Source organism: Enhydra lutris, unplaced genomic scaffold (genome assembly GCF_002288905.1).
Source record: "Enhydra lutris kenyoni isolate GAN:26980312 unplaced genomic scaffold, ASM228890v2 scaffoldscaffold3, whole genome shotgun sequence".
Classification (NCBI taxonomy): Eukaryota; Metazoa; Chordata; class Mammalia; order Carnivora; family Mustelidae; genus Enhydra; species Enhydra lutris.
This window is the reverse complement of record NW_019154087.1, coordinates 57,586,353-57,602,430: the sequence shown is the minus strand read 5'-3', so window position 1 is coordinate 57,602,430 and position 16,078 is coordinate 57,586,353. Positions and strand designations below refer to the sequence as shown.

The following is a 16,078-nucleotide window of genomic DNA, read 5'->3' as shown; positions in this document are numbered from 1 at the left end:
TTACCCTAAAGATAGAAACGTAGTGATCCGAAGGGGCACGTGCACCCAAATGTTTATAGCAGCAATGTCTATAATAGCCTAACTATGGAAAGAACCTAGATGTCCATCAACAGATGAATGGATAAAGAAGATGTAGTATATATACACAATGGAATACTATGCAGCCATCAAAAGAAATGAAATCTTGCCATTTGTGACAACGTGGATTGAACTAGAGGGTATCATGCTTAGCTAAATAATTCAATTGGAGAAAGACAACTATCATATGATCTCCCTGATATGAGGATGTAGAGATGCAATATGGGGGGTTAAGGGGGTGGGAGAAGAATAAATGAAACAAGATGGGATTGGGAGGGAGACAAACCATATGTGACTCTTAATCTCACAAAACAAAGTGAGGGTTGCTGTGGGGAGGGGGGTTGGGAGGGGGGGTGTGGTTATGGACATTGGGGAGAGTATGTGCTATGGTGATTGCTGTGAAGTGTGTAAACCTGGCGATTCACAGACCTGTACCCCTGGGGATAAAAATATATTATATGTTTATAAAAAATAATAAAAATAATAAAAAATTTAAAAAAAATATAGGGACAGATTAGAGATAGACAATATGGAAGTTTTTAGGTTAAAAAAAAACATAGGGAGTAAGAATAGTATTTACAGGATATTAAATAAATGTAAATGAAAAGTTCTGGTAATCAGTTTGATGTAGAAGGGTAGAAAAGATGAAGAAACCCAGAAAAAACTCAGAATGGTTAGAGTGACTGAATGAAAGGGGATGTCATTTTTGGAGAGAGATACTAAAGAGAAAAGGTCAAAGCATCATTTTGCCAAGAAGGGGAGATTAAAACAAATAATGCATTTGTATATGGATTTGTTGAGTTTGAGATGTGCATTAAACATTTGGGGAAAGATGCCGGGGAGAAAAGTTATGAATATTAATCTGAGGCTAGAGGAAAGAGATTTGAATTGAAAACAAAGATTTCCATATCATCAGTTTTAGGTAAGATCTGAGTCTGAAGACCTAGGAGATATGTCTAAAGTTAATTTGCAGAGTACATTGTAGAGTATAAAAGTCCAAGGATGGAGACTCAAAAAACAAAAACAAAACAAAACAACAACAAAAACCAGCATCATTAAAAAAAATTTTTTAAAAAAAAATTAAAAAAAAAAAAAAAAGTAGTCAGGAAAAAATCTTCAAGAAAAATTGTCCTGGAAACAAAAAATGAGAAAGCTTTAAAAATACTCATCAATGAGTATTTATTTAAAAAATAAATTTATTAAAATGAGTATTTTTAATTTATAAAAACAAATTTATTAAAAATGAGTATTTATTAAGAATACTCATGTTCAATACATGAGTATTTTTAATAAATTAGGAGCTGTATACATTTTCTGTTTGATTTAGTAACTGGATGGCTTTTGGGTTATGATTCCACTTTGGGGGGAAAAAAAGCCAGATTGCTTAGAGTGAAGTAATACAGAAGTACATGTAAATGAAAATCTTTCTCGAAAATCTTTCTCAAAAATCTTAGCAATAAGAGAAAAGGTAAGATATTAGTATCTCGAGAAAAATATGGAATGTAGGGAGGGCTTTATCTGAAGAAGAGATTTAAGATGTTTGTATCCATAGGAAAGCAAATTAATATACAAATACAGTAAAACCTAGAAAAGAAAACATAAAATTGTAGATGAGATCTCTGTAAGATTTGGGAGGAGATAATGGTGAATTAGTGGAGGAATTCGGAGGGAAAAAAACCTTTCCTTTTAGAATTAAAAAAAAATGCAGATATAATTATTTAGTTTAGTTTCATCTAGTACCAGTTAATCAGCTTTTTTTTTCTTTTTTTTTTTTTTTTAACTGATGGGGAGTTGCAGTTTCTCAGATGTTTCTTTACTTTCTCTATGAGTGTTTGATGTTAGTTGTGTCTATTTCCAGGGAGAGGCCAAAGCCCAGATCTAATCCTTCCTTCAAGTGTGGGGTAAGAAGGAACCCAGAAGCGCACTGATATTAAAAGATAGATTTGGCCCTGCCCTGTTTTCGAACCCACCGTGGGGGCATGAACACTTAGTCAATCTGTTGATTTCCCTATAGCCCATATCTATTTGCCTCCTTTACTCTCAGTCCTCTTGATACAGCATCCCCATATGACACCCACTCCAGGGTGCTGATGCTACTTAACTCCCCTGCCCAGGTGATTTTGCAGACAATGATTTTCCCAAAGCAATGTGGACAGGAGGAAAAGAACTTTCATGAAAATCTTCTATTCCAAAGCATTTCCCATTTGTAAAAAATTCTCCTCTTTTGCTTTGTGCCAAAATCTCTCCCATGTCTTGTGACCCAATTATCTTTGGCCAACCCACCAATTACCTGAGATTTCGTGCTGGATTTTTTTGAGGTTTGTCAACTTTTTTCTTTGGTACCCTTGGCTATCAGAAGGAAATATCAGTTTATGTAATTAGTCCTTTCATCAGGAACCAGTAAACATATATCATTTGTTTTGTTTTGTTTTGTTTTTTCCCCTAAGGAACATGATTGTGAGAATAGGAATATTTCCCGTATGAAAGTATTATAAAGATGTTTTCTTCAAAGCTTTTAAGTATAAAACTCTCTGTTTTGGGGAACAGTTTTTCCATTCTGTCTTGTCCTCTCAGATTTGACTCCCAGAACACAAGTATGTTAAAAGAAATATACTTAGTCAAGTCATCCAATTCAAGATAATCTGCTCATTGTCTTATATTCACAAATAAAACTATCTGGAAAATATGGAGTTGGGTTCTTTTGAGAGGGTATATTCATTAGCATGGGAGAGTTATCTTGATTCTTTAGGCCACTTTGATATACAGGTTTTAATTCTATTCTACTTAAGATTGAAAGTACTTCTTCCTGTTATTGGATATATATTTTTGAATATTTTGTGTACTAACATATCTGTGCCTAAATGTACATTCTCAGACTCATCTCTAGACCTATGAATCAGAATCTTTATCTTAACAAAGTTAACTGTGAAGAACCATTTCTCTAGGCCATCATTAAATCACAACAAATACTTGACATTAAATAGACAGTGTTCTATGACCAGCTTATAATTAAGTTAGAAACATAGTGTCAAATATAACTTAAAATAATCTATGTGTTTGTGAATTTATCAGCTCAAAATAACTGGCAGGGCATAAATGAAATTGAAGTAGAAACTTAAAATGCTTAAAAAATATAAAATAAAATTAAATAAAATGCTTAAGAGTAAACAAGTAAAATACTACATGTGATAATTTAGAGCTCAGCTAAAAATACTTAGAAAAATTATATAATCTTTCATGCTTATATTAAAAAATATGGAAAACTGAGTATAATACTTAAGATTTTAGGAAAAGAGAACCAGAATAAACTTGGGAAAATTTAATGGCGGGATTAATAATGATACATATGGAAATAAGCGGAAAATGGGAAATATGGGATAAAGAAGATTTAAAAAGCAGAGGATAGTTTTTCTAAATACTGATAAAATAATTGATTCAATAAAAAAGAGAACCAAATAGTGTTATGAAATAAAAAGGAACAAAATTTGAAAATTTGTTGCAACTACCATTTGTATCCCTGTTTTACAAACAAGGAAATTCAGATGTAGGGATGCACACTGCCCTAGTGAATAGAGCTTATAAATAGTTCTAAAATGTAAGCCCAGATCAGTCTGACTCCAGTGTTAGTATAATCTAGTTTTATGCAATACACTATCCCCTTATGATGGCAAACAAAACCAAAACTGTAGCTTATCAATTCTCCTAACTATATTTGCATAGTTATCCCTTTCACCTTGAATCCTTTACCTTCTATCTGGCTTCTATCATAGTTATCAAGCCATTCTGTCCTCTCCAAGCAGAGTACATAGCATTTTGCCTGATAGAGAAAATTGAGGTAATCAGGCATTAACCTTATCTTTTAACATCAATGTCTTCCAGAAACTGATCTTTATGCATATATATATATGCATTAATTTTGTTTCCATCCATATATTTACATACACACACACACACACACATATATATATATGTATACACACACACACACACACACACACACACACACACACGCTTATTTGCTCACCCAAAAATACCAGTTCAAAATTCTTGATCTTTCCTACACCCTCTGGCCGTTTAATCACAGTAGGTGAAATGGGTAAATGATCAAAGCTATTAAATTTGGGGTATTACTAATAAATATCTATTAAATAAGTAAATAAATTAGAAAACAAATAGTATTTGCTAAGTGGAAGTGAAATTATCTATTTAATAATATGTCTCTCTGACTAGCTATAAGCTCCTTAAGAGCAGAAGTCATGTCTCCTTTTTTCTCCTTATACACCTTTGTACTTGGTATATTAAGTGACCAAGGTTGCACACTTGGGACAATTTAGTAGGTAAATATTCCTGCACACCATTTTTACTTAAAGTTGCACTGCCTCTTAAGAAAGGGTTAGATTTTGTTCTGCCTACCCTGTTTATCATTGTAGAGACATGAAAAAATACATTTTTTAATTTTAATAAATATTTTTGAAGGTTTTTTTTTTTTTTGTCAGAGAAGAGAGAGGTAGGGAGAGAGGGCACAAGTAGGGGGAGCGGCAGGCAGAGGGAGAAGTAGGATCCTGCTGAGCAAGAAGTCTGATGTGGGACTCAATCCTAGGACCCTGAGATCATGACCTGAGCCAAAGGCAGACACTTAACTGACTAAGCCACTCAGGCATCCCCAAAAAATACATTTTAGAACACTGCTAATTTCAAACAATTATTCAGAAGAAAAGAATGTGGCACAATATCCACACACCCACCCCTCACACACACACATACATTTGTCTCCTCCCTACTATCATTTCTCTAACTCTTAATCAAATATTAATGAAGTGCAGTACATCAATAAAGAACATAGCAACATTCATGATGCAGTTATTTAATTTGTGCCCTGTAAAATTTAGATCAGTCCACTGCCAGAAAGTAATATATAAGGTGAATATGTTAATTAGTAATAAACATTATTTGCCATGATAAACATATTTGAAACTTCTGCTGTCTCCCTCATTATAACTGAGGAACATGAAATGGTTTTCTTTGAGGAAAATCTTTTAAATTTTACAACTAAATAGACTACTTTCTAAAGTAAGAAATGTTTTTATGTTATGAAAAAAAAATCTTCCAATACCCCTTTTCAGTTCTAATGAGAGATACAATATTAGCTACAAAGTTTACATTTAATTATATAATATCCATTGAGTTTTAAACTGTAAAATACATAGATAAGAAGGAACACACAAAATATATGGGAAAATGACACATGCTTCATTCACCAAAAGATAATAATTTAGAGTAAGAAAGACAAATTGACTTTTACACCTGAAAAATAATCACCCCTAAATTTGTCATAAGTTTGTATTCATATAATTAAATATTAAGTAATCCAAGGCTACTTGAAAAAACTAAGAAAATGAGAGATGAGAATTTTGAAAGTGCTTCATTTTGAAGAGAGCTTCACTTCAGAATAAATCTAAGGTATTTTTCAATGCCAAATATGGAAAGATAAATAAATGTTTTTACTTAGGAAAAGAACATGCATCTACAATGTTCATCTGTAATTCTTTTCCTTAAGGATAAACTGTTTTGAAAAAAATAACATGTACCTATTCAAACAGTATGTGCAATATGCTGATAACAATGGTATGAACCAAATAGACTTGAGACTTTTTATTCATATAGCCTGTAATCTTTCCATAAATACATGCAATCTTTTCAATCTCAGTGTGTGATGAAAATGTAATGTCTCAAAATTATTATTACAATAACTAAATGATACTAACTGAAGTTATGTTATTCTTATAACCACTTACCTGTTTTTTTTCTAATTAAGTCTTTTGTTTTAATTATTTAGAAAAAAGTTGATTTTTTGAATTTCAAATTTTGTATTTAAATCAATCAATTCAGCATTAATACTGACTCAACATCAATAACAATATTGAAAAGAAATTTGTTCTGTAGTTTGATATTTTTACCATTTGTGAGGATTTAGAGTTAATTTCAGGTTAACTTCAGGTTAACTTAAGGTTGTTTTATAGGTTAGGAGGATAATGTCAGTAGGAACAAAAAGATCTCAAACATAACAGTATATTTTTAAAAATTATATTGATTGAGATAAAATTTATAGAGGGTTAAATTCACTCTTTTTAGATATACAGTTCTATGAATTTGACAAATACATTCAGTACTGGAACCACTTCCACAATTGAGGTATAGAACATTCCCTTTAACTCATATTTCCTTATGACCCCTTGTAACTTGTTTCTGGACTCTATTCATTTTAGTAATATTTACATAGTTATTTTGCCAATATTACACTGTCTTGATTACTGAAACTTGATAGTAAGTTTTGAAATCAGATGGCGTGACTCTTCCAGCTTTTTCTACACTCAGAATCATTCCGGGTATTCTGGCTAATTTGTTATTCAACATATATTTTAGAATAATTTTGTCTATTACTGCTCCCCAAAACTTTCTGTTATAATTTAACTGGGATTGTACTAAATCTATAGATCAATAAAGGGAGAAATGATTCCTTAACAAAACTGAGTTTTCCAAATTATGAACATGGGATATGTATACAATTCTATAGGTCTCATTTGGTTTCTCTCAGCAGTGTTTTGAAGTTTCCAGTATAAAAAAAAATACATGTATGTATTAGTGCATAGAAATTATTTTTTTTAATATTGACTATGTGTTTTAATGTTGACATACTTATTCTAGTAGATTTATATATTTATCATTTCTAATAGTCTTCAGACTAACATGTGATGCCATTTCCCATCAGCCTGAAGAACCTTCTATATTATGCTCTTTATTGTACATATCTTGTTGATGATTCACTCAACTTACATTTATCTGAAATTTTCTTTGTTTTACTTTCATTATTTATAGACTTTTTTCACTGAATATAGAATTCTGTCTCAACAGATTTTTTTCTTCTGGCATTCAAAAAAATCCATATTTTTTGAACATCAGTATTTCTGATAAGAATCATCATTTATATTGTTTTCTAGATAAAAATTGTCTTTTTATCTGGATTTTTATTTTTTTAATGATTTTATTTTTATTTATTTCATAGAGAGAAACCACAAGTAGGCAGAGAGGCAGGCAGAGAGAGAGGGAAGCAGGCAGAGAGAGAGAGAAGCAGGCTCCCCACTGAGTAGAGAGCCCAATGTGGGACTTGATCCCAGGACCCTGGGACTATGACCTGAGCTGAAGGCAGAGGCTTCACCCACTCAGCCACCCAGGTACCCCTATCTGGATTTTTAAAGAATTTCCTCTTTAACTTTGGTTTTTATCAGTTTTTTTTTTTTACCATTAAGAGCATGACTCTTTTTTATTTTTATTTATTTATTTATTTATTTTTAAGAGCATGACTCTTATTCCAAGGCTTTAGCCTTATTTTTAGACATAGATTTTATTTACATGGATTTCCACTCAATACTTGAGCTACAGAGTAAGATGGCTCCCTTCTGGCTGGACCAGAAGTTCAACATTTCCAGCATTAAAGGTACTCTGTCATCTCAGCCTTTCACATTTTCCAAAGTCCCTAGGTGACTCTCATGGATTTCTGTCCCCTTTTCCCAACTTCCTCCCAGACTCATTTTCTCTGATAAATTGCTCTATAAATTTTAGTTGTCTTCACAGCTCAGAATGGATTATCTGCACTTCCTTAGTGAGACATCTACTCCACTTGGGCTATGTCTCCCTGTGTTATGACAAGAAAGTCACCCCAAGTAGGAAACCAGGGCAATCATGGGATCCATTTCATAGTTTTTACTTTTCACAAAGATTACAATACTGCACTGCCTATTTTTTAAGACCTAAATGGTTATCTCATATGATTTTTCCATTCTTATAATTGCTTTTGTCAGAAAAGAAAGTCTAGTACTCTATATTGGCAAGAACCCAAAGTCTATTCCAAGGCATATGTAGCTTTAACAGTAAGCTCTTATCTCTGAGTTCTTTTGTGCATGTTCTTTATAATCAGAGGATGTTTTCTATAATTCTGAGTTTGATAATGGATTGACAGGCTGAATACTGTTAAGGTGTAAAATTTCCCAAAATTGATCTGTAGATTCATTAAAATCACTAAAAAGTCTCAGCACAAAATGCTCAATAAACAGTGACAGTAATTCTAAAATGCAGATGGAAATACGAAAGGCCTAGAATAGCCAAAATGATCTTGAAAAAGATCAATGAAGTTGGTGGACTTACTCTAAATTCCTAATCCAGAACAATATGCTTTGTTCTAGTAAAAGCATAAATATCAATAGAACACAATTAAAAATCCAGAAATAGACTAGCCAAAGTTTGGCCAACTGTTTTTTTTTTTTTTTTTAAAGATTTTATTTATTTGACAGACAGAGATCACAATTAGGCAGAGAGGCAGGCAGAGAGAGAGGAGGAGGAAGCAGGCTCCCTGCTGAGCAGAGAGCCTGATGCGGGGCTCAATCCCAGGACTCTGGGATCATGACCTGAGCCAAAGGCAGAGGCTTTAACCCACTGAGCCACCCAGGCGCCCCTGGCCAACTGTTTTATAAAGCTGATGGCATCATCAGATTGGGATAAAAACTTTTGGGGGAAAAAAAAAAAGAACAACTGGATATCTCTATAGGAAATAACAAAAACAAACAAACAAAACAGAAACAAAAACAAAAACCCAATCCTTGATTCACACTGTATAAAAATTTATCAGAGGGGAGACAAACCATGAGAGACTGTGGACTCAGAAACAAGTTGAGGGTTTTGGAAGGGAGGAGGGTGGGGGGATGGGTGAGCCTGATGGCGGGTATTAAGGAGGGCACTGGGTGTGGTGCATAAATAATCTTGGAACACTGAAAAATTAAAATAACTTTTTTATTTTAAAAAATTTACTAAAATGGATTATTGACCTAAATGTAAATGATAAATCTATAAACCTTTTAGAAAAGCATAGAACAAAATTCTCACAGTTTTGAACTGAGCAGATTTTTCAGGTTACAACAAAGCACTAAACACAAAAGAGACATTGATTGGACTTCAACAAAATTAAAAATGTTTGCTCTTCAAAAGAAACAGTGAAGAGAATAAAAAGCCTCATGCTATAGGAAACTATTGGCTGTAATATATCTGAAAAAATATATATATATATCTTGTATATATTATATATACACATTTATACACATTTTATATATATGTAAATATTCACTATTTTATATATGTCTACACTCCCAAAAATCATAATAAGAAGAGTAAATGGGACAGAGGACCTGAACTGATAGTTCATATAACCAATATTCATATGAGAAGTTGCACAACATGAGTCATGAAATACTTTCAGAGAAATGCAAGTTAAAACCACAATAACGTGTAATTCAAACAATTCCATACCCACTACGATAGCTAAAATCAAAAAAACTTAAAACAGGAAATATTTTCAAGAAACTAAAGCAACTGCAATCTCATACATCTTGATGATAGTATAGAATAGTACTACAGCTTTGAAAGATGACTTGACAGTTTCTTGTAACTTTCTCAACTTATGCTCTGATCTTGAAATTCCACCCCTAGGAATAAAAATATACATGCATACCTCAGCGATATTGAGGGGCCAGGTCCAGACCACCACAATAAAGCAAAGCAAAGATCACAATAAAGTGAGTCAAATGAATTTTTTGGCTTCCTAGTGCATATAAAATTATGTTTATATGATACTGTAGTCTATTAAGTATGCGATAGTATTATCTCCAAAAAAATACATAACTTAATTGGAAATACTTTATTGCTAAAAAATATTAACCATCTTTTGAGATTTCAGTGGGTTGTAAATTTTTGGTGATGGAGGGTTTTGCCTCAATGTTGATGGCTGCTAACGGATCACGGTGGTTGCTGAAGGCAGGGGTGGCTGTAGCAATTTCTGAGAAAAAGACGATAAGGTTTGCCACATCCGTTGACTCTTCCTTTTACAAATGATTTCTCTGATTGCCTAAGCAGCAGTTCTCAACAGTGGACTTAAAATATTCAGTAAACCATTTTGTAAACAGGTATGTTGGCATACAGGCTTTATTGTTTCATTTGTAGAGCAGAGGCAGGATAGATTTAGCATAACACCTAAGGGCCCTAGGATTTTCTGAATGGCAAATGAGCATTAGCTTCGACTTGCAGTCACCAACTGCATTAGCTTCTCATGAGAGTCAGCCTATCCTTCAAAACTTTAAACCCAACCATTGCCTTCTCTCTGGCGAGGTAAGTCCTAGATGGCATCTTCCAATAGAAGACTGTGTTGTGTACATTGAAAATCTTTTGTCTAGTGAAGCCCCCTACATTATCTTAACTAGATCTTCTGGATAACTTGCAGCAGCTTCTACATCAGCACCTGCTGCTTCCCCTTGCCCCAGTTATGCAGACGGCTCCTTTCCTTAAACCTCGTAACCCAACCTCTCCCAGCTTCCAGCTTTTTTTCTGCAGCTTCCTCACCTTTCTCAGCCTTCAGAGACTTAAAGAAATTTAGGGCCTTTCCCTGGGTCAGGCTTTGACTTAAGGGAATGTTGTGGCTGCTTTGATGTTTTATCCAGACCACTTAAAATTTCTGCATATCAGCAATAAGACTTTCATTTTCTCATCATTCCTGTGTTCTGTGGCATAACACTTTTAACTTCCTTCGAGAACTTTTGCTTTGAAGTTACCTTTTGGATAACTGGCACAAGAGGCCTAAATATGACATGCCTTCCTCCCTAAGCTGAATCATTTTTAGCCTTTCATTTAAAGTGAGAAAGATGTGTGGCTCTTTCCTTCACTTGAATGTGTAGAGGCTATTGTAAGGTTGTTAAGTGGCCTAATTTCAATATTATTATGTCTTAGGGAATAGGAAAACCCAAGGAGTGGGAAAGAGACAGGAGACTGTTCAGTTAGTGGAGTAGAGAACACACATAACATTGATTGATGAATTTTGTTGTCATATCCAGGCACTGTTCAATGTATTGTAAATAACACCCAAGAAATTTGATCACAAATCACCATAACACATATAATAATAATGTAAAAGTTTAAAATATTAGAAGAATTACTAAAAGGTGACACAGAGACATAAAGTGAGTCAATGCTGTTGGAAAAATGACACTGATGAACTTGTTCAACGTAGAGTTACCACAATCCTGTAATTTGTTAAAAAAAAAAAAATTCTGGGAAGTGAATAAAGTGAGGTGTGATAAAAACAAGATATGTCCTCACTACCTGTACATCTAAAACTAACAAACTAACAATATATGTTAACTATACTAGAATTAAATTTAAAAACTTAATTAAAAACACAGTATGTCTGCATGTCTATAAAAAGACTTGCACAAGAATATTTTTAGCAATTATATTCATAATAGCTGAAAATTATAAGCAATAAAATTGTCTAATGGTTGAATATTTACCACTTATTAATATTTATTTAAGAAACATAAGAGTATATAAGTACATTCTGTGTGATTTTTTTTATATGAAGTGTAAAAACAAATAAAATTATATTATGGTGATGGAAATCAGAACACTGGCTTCCTGTAAGGAGCAGGAGTTGTTAGAAGCACTCAGGAACTACCTGATATGGTAGAAATGTTCTTCTGGGTTTTGACTTTGGTATTGGTTATATCGGTTTATATATTTGTCAAACTTTATCATATTGGCTCTTGCCATAAGTGGACTGACATGATCTCTGAAAATGGTTTTCTCTTCAGTTCATCCCAGAAACCCTACAAAATCACGCAAATCAAGTGGTTAAAATCTTCATGTTCACTCTAGAAAGACACTTGAAACTGCCAATGGGGCACCTGGGCAGCTCAGTCTGTTGAGCATCTGCCTTCAGCTCAGGTCATAATCCCAGGATCCTGGGATTAAGTCCCACATTGGCTCCCTGCTCAACAGGGAACCTGCTTCTCCCTTTCCTCTGCTGCTTCCCTTACTTGTGCTCTCTCTCTCTCTCTCTGTGTCAAGTAAATTAATTCATTAGTTAATTAATTAATTAAAAGAAAAAGAAAAGGAAAGAAAACTGCCCAGGCCTTCAGGGGTATGCATATCCAAGTAGCCCCCAAGTACCTGAAAGACGTCACTTTGCAGAGGCACTGTGCTGTTCTGTCACTACAACGGTAGAGTTGGAAGGTGTTCCTGGGACAAACAGTGCGTCTGGACACAGGGTCGGTGGCCCAGGAAGAGTGCTGAATTTTTACTGCACATGCTTGAAAATGCAGAGAGTTGTGCTGGACTTAAGGTTTTAGATGTCAATTCTCTAGTCATGGAGCACATCCAGGTGAACAAAGCCCCAAAGATGCAGTGTAAAACTTACCAGGCTCCTAGTCTGATTTACCCAGAGAGGAGCTCTCTCTGCCACAGAGAGATGACCCTTACTGAAAAAGAGCAGACTACTCCTAAGCCAGAAGAGGTTGCACAGAAGAAAAAGATGTTCCAGAAGAAACTGAAAAAGCAAAAATGTATGGCCCAGGAATAAATTCTGCATAAAATAAATGCAAAACAACAACAACAAAACCTTATCAAATTCTACACTGAAGATCCGTGCCTTAATCTGTATCTAGATTTTACCTTAAATAACTAAATAAATAACTATATACACACATATCCATACACAAACACAAAACGCACTTCTTAAACTAACAGTTAGAGAAATCTGAGTTATTTTCACATTTTGGCCAAAACCCCTCCATTTTCCCTCCCAGAAGTCACTCACTCTGTCCTGCAAGGTCACATTTGCCACCTTGTTCTTTGTCAAACTTATCATTTACAATTCCTTTGTAGGGTCATTACAGTGTCTTCCCTCTGCATGGGCTACTCTTCCCCAGTGTCTGTGACCAATGCTTTCACCAATTTGAGATCTTTGTTTATATTTCAGCTTCACAATTAGTAAGTGTCCCACTAAGTAGTTTTCCCTTCCTGCCTTCTCTCCTTATTTATTTTACTTTACTTCTTTTTTTTTTTTTGCATGACATTTCTCAGCTTCTAACATGTAATATAATTATATTGATCTTACTCTTATTGCTTATTTTTTTTATTGTTATTGCACAGCCTAGGCATATCAAATGGACAAAAAATTAGTATCATTTGCAGTATGTTAAGATAAATTGCCTTTGAATGAGATCTTCCTTTCCATGACATTGAGTTCTACAAGATATATTTAGAAAACGTACTACTGTGGAAAATGCTTAAATCAAACGGGGGGGGGTGTGGTTTCTCTTTTTGATTAATTATTGTAACACTGTCCTTCAGGTGGCTGAGAGAGTTTCATGTTTTCTTTAGACATCATTAGACACTGGAGCTTTTACAGGACAACTTTGATGCTATATGAATTCTGCCATTTTGCTAGCACTGATATGACTCTTGGGTCCACCACTCTATTAGAACATTAACTCCATTCATATTAATTTTTGTTACAAATCTTACAAAGGGGGATGCTTCTGGGTATTTAAATCCACATTCTATCTTAAGACTGTATATTTGGTTTTCATAAATTGTTTTTAGAGGCCCAGTTATCATCCCTGTCCATCTTGTAATGGTTCATCATCTTCTAGACCCAAGCTAACACTGCCAACTCCTTCTCCTAATTGATCCTCTTTCTATTGCTTACTTACATTTTGTTTCTCCTGCTTCCACTGGTTTGCAAGCCTTTGTTTTTGTCACTCCTTTTTACTGGTGGATCACACAAAAGCTCTGTGGAATTAAACAAAAAGAAACAGTTGCCTTTTGTTCAAAAAATACATGGAATTAAATAAAAAAATGACAGTTTCCTTTCATCTCAGATCTTTCTGAAAAAGTCAGACATTGTTAAATTTCAACATAGATAAATGACCCAGAATTTTCCAAAAATTTTCCAGCATAAGCTCCTTCTCTTACTGTCCTTCACTTCCTGCCTTCTCTCCTTCCTTCCTTCTATCCTTCCTTCCTTCCTTTGTCCTTTCTTCTTTCCTCCCTCCTGCCTGCCCTCCCTCCTTCTTTCCCTCACTTCCCTTCTTTCTTTTCTTCTTTTCTATTCACTCTAAAATTTGCAGAAAATGGGATCCTCCTGAAAAAGTAGCCATTTTTATACCTTCCTAGTAGTGAATTGCAGGAGGAACTAATGAATAACAGAAGAAATAGTCTTTTTTTTTTTTTTAACACCATTAATGAATGCTTTCCTAAAAGAGTTGCTTCTTTGTAAGTTCTCTTCATAGCAGGGCTAGAATATTATTATTAAATAAATTTTTAATAAATGCAATTTTATATTGAATAAATAACACACCAAAAAAAGTTTCTAACAGTTATTTTCGAAGTAACTTTCTCTCTCTGCATTCCTCACAGAAGTTCACTGAAACTGCTTTCAAAACTAAAATACAAAGTTTGTAATTGAGCTAGGTAGGCAATAAACTTTTAAGTTATAGTTGAAGATTGGAAATATTTCATAATTCAGAAAATACATACACTATTAAAATTGAAGAACTAGAAAATCCATACAGATGGAATGCTTTCTTCCCTAATTTATACCAGATTAATGAAGTATGAATTTTCATAGCCTCTGGAAAGATCAAAGATGAAAGAAAAAACAGAAAAAATTCTGAGGTAACTCCCACCAAAAAGCTAACTGGGGAGGTAACTTTATGATATTTATCAGTTGTTGTCAAATTTATTCAGGTAAAACAAAACTTGGTTTATATATAGTATAAATTGAGTGATTGTACTAAGGTGGCTTAATGCCCGAATGTTAACCAAATGTTAACCAAATAGTGAAAGAAATGAAAGTTATGAGTAAATGTTAAAGCAAAATACAAAATGAATAGTGGACAATATAAAAATATATTTAAATGTCAAAATAAAATTAAGGCAAGGAAGTAAAAGGAAAATGAACTTTGTAGTCTCTGATTTGTGTGTGATTATCTATATATAATATTATTATGTTTTATATTATTATACATAATATATATTAAATATTTGTTATATATGTATTATATATTATAATTTATATTACTATATATTATGTGATATTATAATCTATGTAAATCTATAGCATCATATTATTACAAAAAATCACTATAGAAAATAATTAGAATTGTAGAACACAATAACTTATTAAATGTCCAAGCCATTTTTAACGTGGAAAGAAAGTCAAAGACTATAAATTTGTCCAACACTCTAATTTGTTCAGAACTCTTAGGAAATGAAAAAAGGGCTGGCAATAATTGAATAATGCTCTAAATACTCTATTCTTTTTGTGCACAAAAGCCTAGGAGCCTTGAGCTTTATGTGATGTGCTTTCTGTATTATAGCTATAAATGAAAATTACAGTCATTGAATGATAAGCACTTAGATTATTCTCTGGAAATAAAGAAACACCCAATTCAATGTCTGTATTAAAGTAGAAATATATCTTTTAAAATTGTCTCTTCACATAAGTTTTGCTAAATAGCTCATATTTACTATTTTAATTAAATCATGTATAAATTGTATTAATATGTCAAGGTCATTTAACTCTTACTATATAGTGCACCAATATTAAATTAAATTATCAAAGAAAGAGCAGTTCTCAAGAACTCAGGTTCTCCAGGACAATGTATTACTGCTACTGGTAGAAGAGTCTGCATTGTGTGAATGGAGATCTCCATCTTTGGATTCCCCACAAAAGATTTACGTGATGATCCACCCTTGAATAAAGACAGCCAGAAGGAAAGTAGCAAACAGAAGCAGTTTATTAAAGCAAAGTACAATCTTGATGGTGGGGAAGCAGGAAGGTTCTGGGAGATGGACCCTGTCCATAGGTTGTTCTGAGATTGGTATTTGTTGCCTCTCTCTGGGCTGGGAGGAGCTGGGAGGTACCATGAGGTCCTCTCTAAGAGAGGCTGCTCCTACTCCTTTGGAAACTTCCTCCCACAGGTTAAAAGTGGGAGTTTTTGACCCTGGCAGGTTTTCTCCAAGGAGGGGGGAGTATACCTGCAATGGAAATGCATTATAATGAATCTAGGATTTACCCTGGAGCAGAGGTGGGAGAGTAGAGTGCTTATTGCTACCTGTG

At 33.7% G+C, this 16,078-nt stretch overlaps 1 pseudogene; it reads right to left on the bottom strand.

Moving 5' to 3' along the window:
• Positions 1–13,279: 13,279 nt before the first annotated feature.
• Positions 13,280–13,593, bottom strand: LOC111152954 (annotated as a pseudogene).
• Between the last annotated feature and the right edge of the window lie 2,485 nt (positions 13,594–16,078).